At 45.1% G+C, this 15,593-nt stretch overlaps 1 protein-coding gene across 1 annotated transcript in view; it reads right to left on the minus strand.

Annotated features, from left to right (window-relative positions):
• Positions 1–14,617, minus strand: part of LOC144671460 (synaptosomal-associated protein 25) — a 222,086-nt gene extending 207,469 nt beyond the window's left edge. Inside the window, exon 1 of the mRNA XM_078533386.1 lies at positions 14,375–14,617. The gene's annotated coding sequence lies outside the window, so the exon portion shown is untranslated. The remainder of the gene's footprint in view (positions 1–14,374) is intronic.
• Positions 14,618–15,593: the final 976 nt, after the last annotated feature.

The following is a 15,593-nucleotide window of genomic DNA, read 5'->3' on the forward strand; positions in this document are numbered from 1 at the left end:
GATGCTTTACTTCCTTGTGTACTGATGCTTGTTAAGTATATGCATATGAACTGTATTTCCCTGTATTGTCTGTAAGATGTTTTTGACTAAAATTAGTGCATGTGCTAAAGCAGTGTCGACATCATTCTACCTGTGGCTAGTCAACAATTTCTGTTGGTCAACACTATCTTAATGTCGGACTGCTGTTCTCGTTGCATTCTGAGATCCACACTCAGTGCCATGCGCCGCCATATGAACACACTCGACCTCTCCCTCCAGCAGCACCGCCGCACCATTTTTCAAAGCTGCGCGTGCCCCCAGTTTCATTTTATTCTTCGTCTCATCCGACGCCTCAACAAGAAACTTTGTCTCTTTCTTTCAGGTGCAAAGGAACACAAGCTCCAACAACTCATCGACACCAACACCCATCCAGGGCCCTCCACCCCTGCCTGTCCCTCTGTCCCCATCCCGTCTTCCAATCCCAGCCCCGGCCATGTATTCACCATACCCCCTGACCTTCCCCTCTCTGATGCTGAACGTTCAGTGCTCAGCAAAGGACTTAGTTTCATACCCTTACGCCCTCATCTCAATGAATTTTGGGCTCGGCATGATGCTGAACTCTTCTTCCGCCGCCTTCGTCTCCGTGCTCACTTCTTTGGGCAGGAGTCCTCTCCCCGTTCAATGGATCCTTTTACCCACCTCCAATATTCTCCCTCCACCTGGACCCCTCCCTATGGATTCTTACTTTCTCTTGATCTTTTCATTGAGAACTGTCGGCGTGACATTAGTTCTCTCAATTACTCTGCTCCTCTCACCCACTCTAACCTGTCTCTCTCTGAACTTGCTGCACTCCGTTTACTCAGGTCCAACCCTGATATTGTCATCAAACCCGCTGACAAGGGTGGTGCTGTTGTTGTCTGGCACACTGACCTCTACCTCACAGAGGCTGAGCGTCAACTCGCAGACACTTCCTCTTACCTCCCCCTGGACCATGACCCCACCACTGAACATCAAGCCATTGTTTCCAGAACTGTTACTGACCTCATCTCCTCTGGAGATCTTCCTTCCACAGCTTCCAACCTGAAAGTCTCCCAACATTGGACGGCCCGTTTCTACCTCCTACCCAAAATCCACAAATAGGACTGCCCCACAGAACTCATTTCTTGCTATCTTGACTCCATTTTCTCTCCCCTTGTCCAGTCCCTTCCCACCTACATCCATGATTCCTCTGACATCCTACATCATATCAACAATTTCCAGTTCCCTGGCCCCAACCGCCTCCTCTTCACCATGGACGTCCAATCCCTCTACACCTCCATCCCCCACTGGGATGGTCTGATGGCTCTCCGCTTCTTCCTCGAACAGAGGCCCGAACAATCCCCATCCACCACTACTCTCCTCCGCTGGCTGGACTTGTTCTCACACTGAACAATTTTTCCTTAAACTCCTCTCACTTCCTCCAAATAAAAGGTGTGGCTATGGGTACCCGCATGGGCCCCAGCTATGACTGTCTCTTTATGGGGTATGTGGAACATTCCTTGTTCCATTCCTACTCCGGCCCCCTCCCACAACTCTTTCTCCGGTACATCGATGATTACTTTGGTGCTGCTTCATGCTCTCGTCTGGACCTGGAAAAATTTTATTAATTTTGCTTCCAATTTCCAGCCCTCCATCATTTTCACATGGTCCATCTCTGACACTTCCCTTCCCTTCCTTGACCTCTCTGTTTCAATTTCTGGTGATAGACTGTCTACCAATATCCATTACAAGCCTACCGACTCCCACAGCTACCTCGACTACAGCTCCTCACACCCTGCTTTCTGTAAGAACTCCATCCCATTCTCTCAGTTCCTTCACCTCCGTCGCATCTGTTCTGATGATGCCACTTTCAAAAACAGTTCCTCTGACATGTCCTCCTTCTTCCTTAACCGAGGTTTTCCACTCACGGTGGTTGACAGGGCCCTCAACCATGTCTGGCCCATCTCCCGCACATCCGCCCTCACACCTTCTTCTCCCTCCCAGAAACATGATAGGGTCCCCCTTGTCCTCACTTATCACCCCACCAGCCTCCGCAGTCAAAGGATCATCCTCCGCCATTTCCGCCAATTCCAGCATGATGCCACCACCAAACACATCTTCCCTTCACCCGTGGCATTCCGTGACACCCTGGTCCACTCCTCCATCACCCCCTACACCTCAACCCCCTCCCACGGCACCTTCCCATGCAACCGCAGAAGGTGCAACACCTGCCCCTTTACTTCCCCTCTCCTCACCGTCCAAGGGCCCAAACACTCCTTTCAAGTGAAGCAGCATTTCACTTGCACTTCCCTCAATTTAGTATACTGCATTTGTTGCTCCCAATGTGGTTTCCTCTACATTGGAGAGACCAAACGCAGACTGGGTGACCGCTTTGCAGAACACCTTCGGTCTGTCTGCAAGCATTACCCAGACCTCCCTGTCACTTGCCATTTCAACACTCCACCCTGCTCTCATACCCACATGTCCATCCTTGGCTTGCTGCATTGTTCCAGTGAAGCTCAACGCAAACTGGAGGAACAGCACCTCAGCTTCCGACTAGGCACTTTACAGCCTTCCGGGCTGAATATTGAGTTCAACAATTTTAGATCTTAAACTCTCTCCTCCATCCCCACCCCCTTTCCGATCCCCCCCTTTTTTTCCCAATAATTTATATCGATTTTTCTTTTCCCACCTATTTCCATTATTTTTAAATGTATTTCCATCCATTGTTTTATCTCTACCTTTTAGCCTTTTTTGATTCCTTCACCCCACCCCACCCCCACTAGGGCTATCTGTACCTTGCTTGTCCTGCTTTCTACCCTTAATTAGCACATTCCTTAGATAATATCACCACCTTCAACACCTCTTTGTCCTTTTGTCTGTGACATCTTTTGGTTATCTCCACCTATCACTGGCCCTCTATCCAGCTCTACTTGCCCCCACCCTTAAACCAGCTTATATTTCACCTCTCTTCTATTTTTACTTAGTTCTGTTGAAGGGTCATTCGGACTCGAAACGTTAACTGTGTTCCTCTCCACAGATGCTGCCAGACCTGCTGAGTTTTTCCAGGTATTTTTGTTTTTGTTTTGGATTTCCAGCATCCGCTTTCATCTTAATGTCAGTGTCAGTTTCAGTGATGGAGGGACATTCTGATTGGAGGCCAGGCGTTCTGCACAGGAAGGTAGAGGGTTTCTTGCTCTCATGCCCACATGTCCTTCCTTGGCCTGCTGCAATGTTCCAGTGAAGCCCAATGCAAATTTGGGGAACAGCACCTCATCTTCTGATTAGGCACTGCCTTCTGGACTTATCATTGAGTTCGACAATTTCAGACCATGAACTCTCTCCTCAATCTTCACCCCTTTTTATTCCATTTTTAAAATGTCTATTTATTTTTATTCATGTATTTATTTAGTTATTTATTTATTCATTCTTTTTATATTTTTTTAATCAATTTTTATCCATTTTGTATCCTTTTTCCCCAACCACCCCACCACCCGCCACAGGGCCATCTGTCACTTGTTTCCATGTTGTACTTTCACAGAGCACTGACCCTTGTTCTGCTATTAATACACTCTACTATCTTACCTTAATGCCACTATTAGCACCTTCTTTAGTCTTTATCACTACCATTAACACTCCTTTTGTCTTGTGTCCATGACATCTTTGTCAATCTCTCCTGAGCTCTCACTTATCTCTGACTTTTATTTTGTTCCACCTGCTCCACCCCCTCTTAAGCAGTATAAAATCCATCACACTTCTAATTCTCTTCAGCTCTGAAGAAGTTACACAGACTCAAAACGTTACCTCTGTTCCTCTCTCCACAGATGCTGCCAGACCTGCTGAGTTTTTCCAGCATTTTCTTTTTATATTATGGAGGATTATCAGCGATGGTGGTAACCCTGGCTTGTTGTCATAAACCCCTCAGGAAATAATAAGAAGCCAGGCTGATGGCGGCCTGGGAGGAGGTTGCTTGTAATCTGCTCAGTGGTGAATGGAGAAAGAGGAAATGGAGGGTATGGCATTGATAAAGCAGAAAGACTCCCAAACAGGTTGCACTTTTTCAGTTACTTCTGCAACACCCATCCAATTTTAATATGAAAATCCACCAATAAAATTAATTCCGCTGGCTATAAATCTAGAAATTTCCCACACTAAAGCCTGAATTTTAGCTTTGGCGAGTGCGTCCGGTCGGCGGGCCTGGGAACAGTTGGGAAATGGAGCGCCGACCGCGATCAGCCCCCGACCGCAGCTTCACGCTGGCTGGCCGTTAATGCTTAGCGCTGCCGGGGTGGGGACAGGAAGTGGGCAGGTGATGACATTAACATGGGTGTGGGTGAGCACTGCAAGAAAGCTCCCTGAAGGCAGACAGCTGCTGCAATGTTCCAGGAGCTGCAGACCTGAAAATCATCAAATAAAGGTTTTAAAAGCTGAAAAAATTGTCCATGCATCACAATCAATCACCTGAATATATAGCTGATAAAAATGCTGTCCCAGGTATTTATTTTTACTTTATTTCATAACGGAAATTTCATCCCGCCCTTGGATGAGATTTGATGAAAAATGCAAAGTCTGCCTGGCCGATTCATCCGTCCGCCAACCGTAAGTTTGGAAGGACTACAAGAAACCGGAGACAACTGCGCCATTAATTGGCTTAATTGCCCTCTTAATTGTCGGCGGGCGTGCTTCTGACATTCTCGCGTGCCCCCCCGAGCAAAATATCGATGTCTTCTCGTGCGATTTTACACCCGATTGGGTCGGGCACGCGGCCACCCGCAGGATGTAAAATTCAGCCCTTAAATGTGAATTATGATAGGATGCCATAGGTTTATATTTGATCCATTTTAAAATTAAATCTTGTTTAAGATTGCTGTCCGGCAGCCCAGAAAATACTGGAAAATAAAGCACGTGGCCAGCTCGATCAGCAATTGGCACTTTCTCATTTGAAATGTTAACTTGTTTTTCTCTTTTAGACAGAATCATTGAATCATATAATAAAGGAGCAAGGCCATTCTGCCCATTGTGGCTCTGCCCAACTCTCTGAAAGAGCTATTCAATTGGTCCCAAACCTCTGCTCTTTCTCCAAAGCCCTGAAATGTTTTCACCTTCAAGTATTTTTTTACTTCTTTCATAGGATGTGGGCATCAGTGACAAGGCCAACATTTATTGCCCATCTCTAATAGCCCTTGAGAAGGTGGTGGTGAACTGCTGCACGCCATGTGGAGTAACTACATCCACAATGTTGTTAGGGCGGAAGATCCAGGATATTTATCCCAGCAACAGTGAAGGAATGGTGGTATAATTCCAAATCAAGGTGATGTGTGGTTTGGAGGGGAACTTGAAGGTGGTAAGGAATGTGATGGAATACTCTCCACTTGCCTGGATGAGTGCAATTCCAACAAACTCAAGAAGCTCGACACCGTCCAGGTGGTGGTGTTCCCATGCAGCTGCTGTAATTGTCCTTCTAGGTGGTAGAGATCACAGGTTTTTAAGGAGCTGTCAAAGGAGTATTGGTGAATTGCTGCAGTGCATCTTGTATATTGTATACACTGTTGCCACTGTGTGTTAGTGGTGGAGGGGGTGAATGTTTAAGTTGATGGACAGGGTGCCGATCAAGCGGGCTGCTTTGTCCTGGATGGTGTCAAGCATCTTGAGTCTTTTTGTAGCTGAATTCATCCAGGCCAGTGGAGAGTATGCCATCACACTCCTGACTTGTGCCTTGTTGATGGTGGGCAGGCTTTGGGGAGTCAAAAGGCAAGTTATTCGTCTCAGAATTCCCAGTTTGTGCTCCTTTGAGAACGCCTTCCAAACCCATGACCTCAACTACCTAAAAGGTCAAGGGCAACAGATACATGGGAACACCACCACCTGGATGGCGTCGAGCTTCTTGATTTTCGTTGGAACTGCTCTTGTAGCCACAGTGTTGATATGGCTAGTCCAGTTCAAATTCTGGTCAATGGTAACCCCCAGAATGCTGATAGTGGGGAATTCATCAGTAGTAAATGCCATTGAATGTTAGGGCATGTTTAGAGATGTTGGAGATGGTCATTGCCTGATACATATGTATTGCAAATATTACTTGCCACTTATCAGCCGAAGCTTGAATGGTGTCCAAGTCTTGGTACATATGGGCACAGACTGATGAGGAGTTGCGAATGGTGCTAATATTGTGCAATCATCAGTGAACATCCCCACTTCTGACTGTATAATAAAGGGAGAATCATTGATGAAGCAGCTGAAGGTGGTTGGACCTAGGTCACTACTCTGAGGAATTCTTGCAGCGATGTCCTGGGACTGAAACAAAAACAGAATTACCTGGAAAAACTCAGCAGGTCTGGCAGCATCGGTGGAGAAGAAATCAGTTAATGTTTCGAGTCTTCATGACCCTTCGGCAGAACCTGCCGAAGGTCATGAAGACTCGAAACGTTAACTGATTTCTTCTCCACCGATGCTGCCAGACCTGCTGAGTTTTTCCAGGTAATTCTGTTTTTGTTTTGGATTTCCAGCATCCGCAGTAGCTTTTAGCTTTTTGTTTTTATTCCTGGGACTGAGATGATTGAGCTCCAGCAACCACAACCATCTTCCTTTGTGCTAGGGATGACTCCAACCAGCAGAGAGTTTTCCTTCTGATTCCCATTGATCAGTTTTGCTAGGGCTCCTTGATGTCACAATTGACCAAATGTTGCTTTGATGTCAAGGGCAGTCACTCTCACCTCTCCCCTTGAGTTCAGCTCTTTTGTCCATGTTTGGACCAAGGCTGTAATGAGGTCTGGAGCTGAGTGGCCTTGGCGGAATCCAAACTGAACGTCACTGAGCAGGTTATTGCTGTGTAAGTGCCACTTGATAGCAGTGTCGATGACACCTTCTACCACTTTACTGATGATCGAGAGGAGGCTGATGGGCTGGTAATTGGATTTCTCCTGCTTTTTCTGGGCAGGACATACCTGGGCAATTTTCCACATTGCCGGGTAGATGCCAATGTCTCAGCTGTAGTGGAACTGCTTTGCTAGGGGTGCGGCTAGCTCTATGAACATACGAACATATGAACATCTGAAATAGGAGCAGAAGTAGGCCATTCGGCCCCTCGAGACTGCTCCGCATTCAATAAGATCATGGCTGATTTGTTTGTATTTTGAATTCTACATTCCCACCTATACCTGATAACCTTTGATTCCATTGCCAAACAAGAATCTATCCACCTCCACCTTAAAAATATTCAATGACCCCACCTCCACCATCTTATGAGGCAGAGACTTCCAAAGTCACACAACCCTCTGAGAGAAAAAATTTCTCCTCATCTCTGTCCTAAAAGGGCAACCCCCTAATTTTAAATCAGTGCCCCCTAGTTCTGGACTCACCCACAAGAGGAAACATCCTTTCCATGTCCACCTTGTCAAGTCCATTCAGGATCTTATACACTTCAATCAAGTTACCCCTCACTCTTCTAAACTCCAGTGGAAACAAGCCCAGTCTGTCTAACCTTTCCTCATAAGCCAACCTGCTCATTCCAGGTATTAATCTAGTAAACCTCCTCTGAACCGCCTCCAACGCATCTACATCCTTCTTTAAATAAGAGGACCAAAACTGCCTACAATATTCAAAATGTGGTCTCACTAATGCCCTGTACTTCATCCTTCACATCCTTATTTTTATATAGCACAGAAACAGGCCCTTTGGCCCATCATGTCCATGCCAGCCATCAAGCATCTATCTATTCTAATCCCATTTTCCAGCACTTGGCCCGTAGCCCTGACTGCTATGGTGTTTCAAATGCTCATCTAAATACTTCTTGTTATGTTAAATTCCTCTCATAATGAAGGACAGCATTCCATTAGACTTCTTAATTACTTGCTTTTTTAACTTTCTTAATTTCTAACTTTTTGTGCCTCATGCACTAGAAGACCTAGATCCCTCTGCAGTTCGGAATTCTGCAGCCATTCTCCATTTAAGTAATACTCTGCTTTTTTTCATTCTTCCTGCCAAAGTGAACAGCTTCACATTTTCCCACATTATACTCCATCTGCCAGATTTTTGCCCACTCACTCAACCTATCTATATCCGTCTGCAAACTCATGTCCTCTTCACAACATACTTTCCTTACCTATCTTTGTGTAATCTGCAAACTAAGCTGCCTTGCCTTCACTCCCCTCATTTAAGTCATTGATTATAAATTGTAAAAGTTGAGGCCCCAGCACAGACTTCTGCAGGACTCCACTCGTCACATCCTGCCAATCAGACAAAGACCCATTTATGCATACTCTCTGTTTTCTGCCAGCCAGCCAATATTCTATCCAGGCTAATATGCTACCCCCTACACTATGCGCTTTTATTTTCCACAATAACCTTTGATATGGCACCTTATCAAATGCCTTTTGGAAATCCAAGTATAGCACATCTACAGGCTCCCTTTTATCCACAGCGCATGTTAATCCTCCAAAGAACTCTAATAAATTGGTTAAACATGATTTCCCCTTCACAAAACCATTCTGAGTTTCTCTAAGTGCCCAGCTATGAGCTCCTTAATGGTCGACTCTAACACCTTCCCCACGACAGATGTTAAGCTAACTGGCCTATAGTTTTCTGTTTTCTGCCTCCCTCCCTTCTTGAATAGAGGGGTTATATTTGCTACTTTCCAGTCTGATGGAACCTTTCCAGAATCTAGCGAATTTTGGAAAATTAACACCAACACATCTACTACCTCATTAGCCGCCTCTTTTAAGACCTTAGGATGAAATGCATTAGGACCCAAACATTTGTCAGCCCACAGCTCCATCAGTTTGCTCAGTACCGCTTTCTTAGTGCTTGTAATTTCACCAAGTTCCCCTCTCCCTTCCGCCACTTGATTTACAGTTATTACTGAAATGGCTTTTGTATCCTCTATACTGAAGACAGAAGCAAAATATTTGTTCATTTCGTCCGCCATTTCCTTATTATTTGCTATTAACTCTCCATTCTCACCCTCTAGAGGACCAACATTGATTTTACTTATTCTTTTCCTTTTTAAATATCTGTAGAAACTCTTGCTATATCTTTTTTACATTTCTAGCTCACTTCCTCTCACCCTCCACTTGCTTTTTCCTGATTAACCTTTTAGTCATTCTCTGCCGTTCTTTATATTCTGACCAATCATCTGACCTGTCACTCAGCATTGCTTTTTCCTTAAGTTTGATGCTTTCCTTAACTTCTTTAGTTAACCACAGATGGTGGGTCCTCCCTTTAGAATTTTTATTTATAGTAGGAATATACTTATTCTGAAATATCTCTTTAAATGTCTGCCACTGCTTCTCTATTGATCTATCCTCTAGTCCAATATCCCAGTTCACTTCAGCTAGCTCATCTTTCATGCCCGCATAGTTGCCCTTATTTAAGTTTAAAATACTAGTCTTAGGCCCACTCTTCTCCCTTTCAAACTGGATGAAAAATTCAATCATATTGTGGTTGCTGCTATCTAGAGGTGCCTTTACCCTGAGGTCATTAATTAATCCTGTCACCTTACACATTACAAAGTCTAATATAACCTGCTGTCTGGTTGGTTCCAGAACATGCTGCTCCAAGAAACTATCTTGAAAGCATTCCATGAACTCCTCATCCAGGCTACTATTGCCAATCTGATTTTTCCAGTTTATATGTAGATTAAAATCGCCCTTTATCACAAGGGTTCAATATTTCTACTTGTATACTTTGTCCTACATTGTGGTTACTGTTAAGGGGCCTGTGGACCACTATTTCCCCTACTATTCCTCATCTCTACCCAAACCGAATCTACATCATGATCTCCTGAATCAAGGTCATCTCTAACTAATTCTGGAGCATGAGTCTTCAGTACTATTGCCAGGATGTTGTCAGGACCCATAGCCTTTACAATACCCAGTGCCTTCAGCCATTTCTTGATATCATCCACTTGGCACTTCTGGCTGAATATTGTCGCAAATCCTTCAGCCTTTTCTTTTGCACTGATGTGCTGGGCTCCTCCAACATTGAGGATGGGATATTTGTGGAGCCTTCTCCTCCAGTGAGTTGTTTAATTGTCCACCACCATTCACAACTGGATGTGGCAGGACTGCAGAGGTTAGATCTGATCCATTAGTTGTGGGATCGCTTAGCTCTGTCCATCGCTTGATGCTCCTGCTGTCTGGCATGCAGGTAGTCCTGTGTTGTAGCTTCACCAGGTTGACACCTCATTTTTAGGTATGCCTGGTGCTGTCCCTGGCATGCCCTCCTACACTCTTCATTGAACCAGGGTTCATCCTCTGGCTTGATAGTAATGGTAGAGCGGGGGATATGCCGGCTCAAGAGGTTACAGATTGTATTCTGCTGCTCCTGGTACCCCATGGTACCTCAAGGAGTCCCAGTTTTGAGCTGCTAGATCTGTTCTGAATCTACCCCATTTAGCACAGTGGCAGTGCCAATCACATGATGGCAGGAATGCTCAGTGTAAAGACGTGACTTTGCCTTCACAAGGACTGTGCAGTGGTCACTCGTACCTATACTGTCTTGGACAGATGCATCTTCAACAGTTAAGATTGGTGAGGACAAGATCTAGTAGGTTTTTCCCTCTTGTTGGTTCTTTCATCACCTGCCACAGACCCAGTCTGGCAGACATGTTCTTCAGAACTCAGCCAGCTTAGTCAGTAGTGGTGCCACACTTGGCGATGGATATTGAAGTCCCCCACCCAGAATGCATTCCGTGCCCTTGCCACACTTAGTACTTCTTCCAAGTGGCGTTCAACATGAAGGAGTACTGATTCATCAGCTGAGGGCAGGTGGTAGGTGGTAATCAAGAGGAGGCTTTCTTGCCCATATTTGACCTGATGCCATGAGACCTCATGAGGTCCAGAGTCAATGTTGAGGACTCCCAGGACAACTCCCTCTCGACTGTATACCACTGTACCACTACCTCTGCTGTGTCTGTCCTGCTGGTGACACAGGGAGATTGATGGCGGTGTCTGGGACATTGGCTGTAAGGTATGATTTTGTGAGTATGACTACATCCGGCTGTTGCTTGACAAGTCTGTGAGATAGCTCTCCCAACTTTGGCACAAGCCCACAGATGTATGTAAGGAGGACTTTGCAGGGTCGATGGGGTGAGGTGTGCCGTTGTCATTTCCAGTGCCTCAGTCGATGCCAGAAGATCCATCTGGTTTTATTCCTTTTTGACTTTCCTGTAACAGTTCAGTACAGCTGAGTAGCTTGCTGGGACATTTCAGAGGGCAGTCCACCCACATTGCTGTGGGTCTGCAGTCACATGTAGGCCAGACCAAGTAAGGGCAGATTTCCTTCCCTAAGGGGCATTAGTGAACAAGATGGGTTTTTACAACAATGATAGTTTTATGGCACTATTACTGAGACTAGCTTTCAATTTATCCCATTCACTTTTCAAAGATATTATTGAATCCGCTTCCACTACTCTTTCAAGCAGTACCCCATTCCTGGTCATAACAACTTGCTGCGTCAAAAATATTCTCATCTCTCAACTGATTCTTTTGCCAGTTATCTTAAATCTGTGTCTTCTGCTTACTAACTGCCCTGCCACTGGAATCAATCTCTTTTTTTGTCAAAACCTTTCACAATTTTGAACACCTCTATCAAGTCTCCTCTTAACTTTCTCTGTTCTAAAGGGATGTTATGATGTGGCAGGTGATGTGTGCCAGGCAGATCAAATCCACAAGGGAAACTTGGTTCTGCTTCACAACGGTTTTGCAATTTGTATTTATTATGAGAAGATGTGTGCACTGAATTCAGAAGTAATGAGTCCACCAAAATCTTTAGAGATTTAAAAAATTAAATTAAAATATTTATTAACAAAATAAAAGATTTCAAGCATGTACATAAGACTACAATTATTTAATACTATGACAACTCCTAAAACTCTTAATTAACCTGACTCCCAGTTACACACCCCCTTTAAGGCAACTGTCTAAAATAGATATTAGAATTAAAACAAAACCAGCAAGTTAATACAGTACCCACCTGACAGTAGAATACCAAATAGCTTTCTTCAACCTCAGTTACTGGACACAGCCGACTTATGCATAAATGGCTGGAGGCTTCTTCAAGGCTGTTTCACACAATCCTGTTAGATCTTACATGCCCTCTGCTCAAATAGCCTTTCATTTTCCTTTATATATATTTCTCTCTCTTTAATATGTAAATTCCATTGTTCCATGTGTCTTTGGAATGGTATCTTTCCCACAATATAAAACTTTCATGTTGCCAATTTTGTCAGTAACCTTTGGGAAAAATAAACACACTCCTTAGCCTTGCTTATCTGGCTAGTTGTAAACAGACTAACATCCCTTTGAAATCCAAACAATCCCTCATCTAAAAATGCAAATTCCCTTCACACCTTACATGATAAGCCCGCATCCATAATTACTCATTAGCATTCCAAAAACATTTCTACACCTAGCTTCTTCTGATAATTCCAAGCTTGCAGTCTACCTGATTCCAAATGTAATTAAATCACACAGGCAGAACTAACTATACTCACCCCCGTAAACCTGCTTTACAATAACCCAGAAAAATATTATGAAAATTATTATACTTTTGGAACAGGGGAGAACAATCCAGTTTCTCCAGATGCTACCTCAGTGAATGTGCTTTTCCAGTGCTTCAAGAAAAGATAAGAAATAGGAGCAGGAGTAGACCATACAGCCTGTCGAGCCTGCTCCACCCTTCAGTACGATCATGGCTGATCTTTGGCTTCAACTCCAATTTCTCGCCCGCTCCCCATATCCTTTAATTCCCCAAGAGACTAAAAATCCGTCTATCCCAGACTTAAGTATATTCAATGATGAGGCATCCACAAACCTCTGGGGCAGAGAATCATTCCCATTTGCCAAATTCACTGTTTTTTTTTAAACCAAGGACTACTGAAAGAAGTAAACCTGGCTAAGCCTATCTGTACAGGTTTAACAATCAAATGTTATCCATTCAGGCCCATTCCAGAGCCTTTCCTGACAATAAGCTGCTGCCAAAATAACTGTTTAGGTGATTGAGAATGGCTGGAATAGTTAGGCTAATTTTACTTTATTGCCGGTTTATATTATTTATTATTGGCATCCATCCGTCTTGGGAGATGATGGGACTGCACTTCTGTATTGAAAATCTTCTGTTGTGGCTGTAGAGGCTGATTTGTGGGTGGCAGACCCTTCCAGAAAAATAGTGTTGAGGTCAACTGATGTTTTTTATTTCCTTCCAGTGATCTCTCTTTTCCACCATTTGGTCATTTCTTTTGCTCTCTGCTTTTTTCCACATCCTTCCTGCTGCCCATCTCCAGGCACTCTGGTCAGCAGACAAGGCTTCCCGTGCGTCGACTCCAATCCTGGTCAACCTGGAATCTCGCTTGCAGACATCCTTGCATCGCAGGCGTGGGTGACCTGTTGGGTCTTGTGTCAACAGCAAGCCCATCATAGAGCATGTCTTTGGGGATGTGGCCACCATCCATTCAGCTCACATGACCCACAGCTATCGGAGTCGCCGCTGGCGCAAGAGGGCAAACATGCTGGGGATCCCTGCACGCTGGTGCCCTTCCACATTCGGCACTCTGCCTTGCCAGGAGATGCCCAACATTCATTTGAGGCAGGGCAGGCTGAAGTTATTGCCGGTATAACGTTATATATGACACAAGAGCAGAGTATCATCTTGTACAGTGGAGTACATTTTACAAAGGTTAAAATTCTGTCAAGATGTCTGGTACTTTTGGACTTAGCACCATCTGTCTGTCATAATCAGGACAAACTGAGTTGTATCATGGGTGCTGCACTTTTCACTGGGTCTGGGAGCAGATTCTTCGCCTGTGGCCCTGCATTAAAAGCCTCGGCAACAGTGAAACCGGTGATTTCAGAGCGGATCTGAAGGAGGAACAATTTGCCCCAACGCCCATCCTTATCACAATACCTCGGAGTGTCTAATTTCTCCCAGCTATTTCTAAAGGGGATTTAGCTGAGTCGTGGCGGCGTGAGACTTGTCCCCTCGCTCAGCAGTCCCAATAACATAACAAAATGCCATGGATAGCACATAGACAGAGGAGGAGTCAGAAAAGCCTCAGCTTTGGAGGCTGAATACACCGTGACGCTGCAGATGCGGATCACAACCCCATCAACCAACCGTTAGAGTTTCATTAATATTTCTCGTTTTACATACATATCGCACATCTTCAGCACCTCTTTCCTCCTATCTCTCAGCATTCCGATATAAAAATAAAAACATGCTTTCAATGTCAAGCATCCTCTGTGCGTTTTAACTAAACCAACTGAAAAAAAATGCATGTAGTCCCTGGAAATGTAAGATTTCATGGCAGACTCACTGTGTGCACAACGCCAGTGCTGTGTACATGACACGGCTTGAACATTTTGAACATTTTAAATGTGTTACTGACCTTATACCTTTCTCAGCTCCCCAACCTTTACTGAAGCGGCTCTGAAGAGAACTATCCTTAAGCCACTCCTCCCTCTGCTGCTTTGCCTCTCTCCCGTTCTCTCGGCAGCATTAAACATAAATTAAACACCTCGGAGGGGACAAGGGGGTGGTGCTGGCCCTCTCACTTACCAACCCCACCCCAGCGGGCAAGTGTAACACTGGCTAGTTACCGAGTCACTTGGGCAAAAAACTTCCAGACCCCCCACCCCACCTCCAAACCACCTCACCCAAGGTGGAGATCGATTCCCCCAGCTTGGACTGGACAAGCACAGGCACTTTGGGCCCAATGCGATCCTTCTGTGCTGGGTTATTCTATGATTAATGCGCAATGGAGATGCCTAACCCGTCTTCCAGCAGGTCAGAGTATCAGCTCCATGTAGTATTAGCCCTCTCCCTGGACAATTTGGGTCCTGCTCCAGAACCTGTGCACAAAAATCAAGGCTGACATTCCAGTGCAATACTGAGGGACTGCTGCAGTTAAGAGGTGCTGCCTTTCAGATGAAGCATTAAAACCAAAGCCCTGTCTACACGTTCAGGTGGACATAAAAAATCCCTTGGCAGTTTCGGAGGAAATCAGGGGAGCTATCCCTAGCGTCCTGGCCTATGTTTATCCCTCAAACAACATCAGAAGAAAACAGATTATCTGACCACGTGGTGTAGGTACACCCACTGTGATGTTAGGAAGGGAGTTCCAGGGTTTTGACCCAGTGACAGTGAAGGAACGGTGATATATTTCCAAGTCAGGATGGTGAGTGGCTTGGAGGGGAACTTTCAGGTGGTGATGTTCCCATGCATCTGCTGTCCTTGTCCTTCTAGATGGTAGAGGTCACAGGTTTGGAAGGTGCTGTCGAAGGAGCCTTGATGAGTTCCTGCAGTGCATCTTGTAGATGGTACACACTGCTGCCACTGTGCGTCAGTGGTGGAGGGAGTGAATGTTTATTGTGGTGGATGGGATGCCAATCAAGAGGTTTGCTTTGTCTTGGATGATGTCAAGCTTCTTGAGTGCTGCTGGAGCTGCATTCACCCAGGCTAGTGGAGAGTGTTCCATCACAGTCCTGACTTGTGCCTTGTAGATTGTGGATAGGCTTTGGGGAGTCAAGAGGTGAGTTACTCACTGCAGGATTTCTAGCCTTTGACCCACTCTTGTAGCCACAGTGTTTATGTGGCTGGTCCAATTC

The sequence above is a fragment of the Cetorhinus maximus genome, chromosome 32 (genome assembly GCF_964194155.1).
Source record: "Cetorhinus maximus chromosome 32, sCetMax3.hap1.1, whole genome shotgun sequence".
In the NCBI taxonomy this organism is placed as follows: Eukaryota; Metazoa; Chordata; class Chondrichthyes; order Lamniformes; family Cetorhinidae; genus Cetorhinus; species Cetorhinus maximus.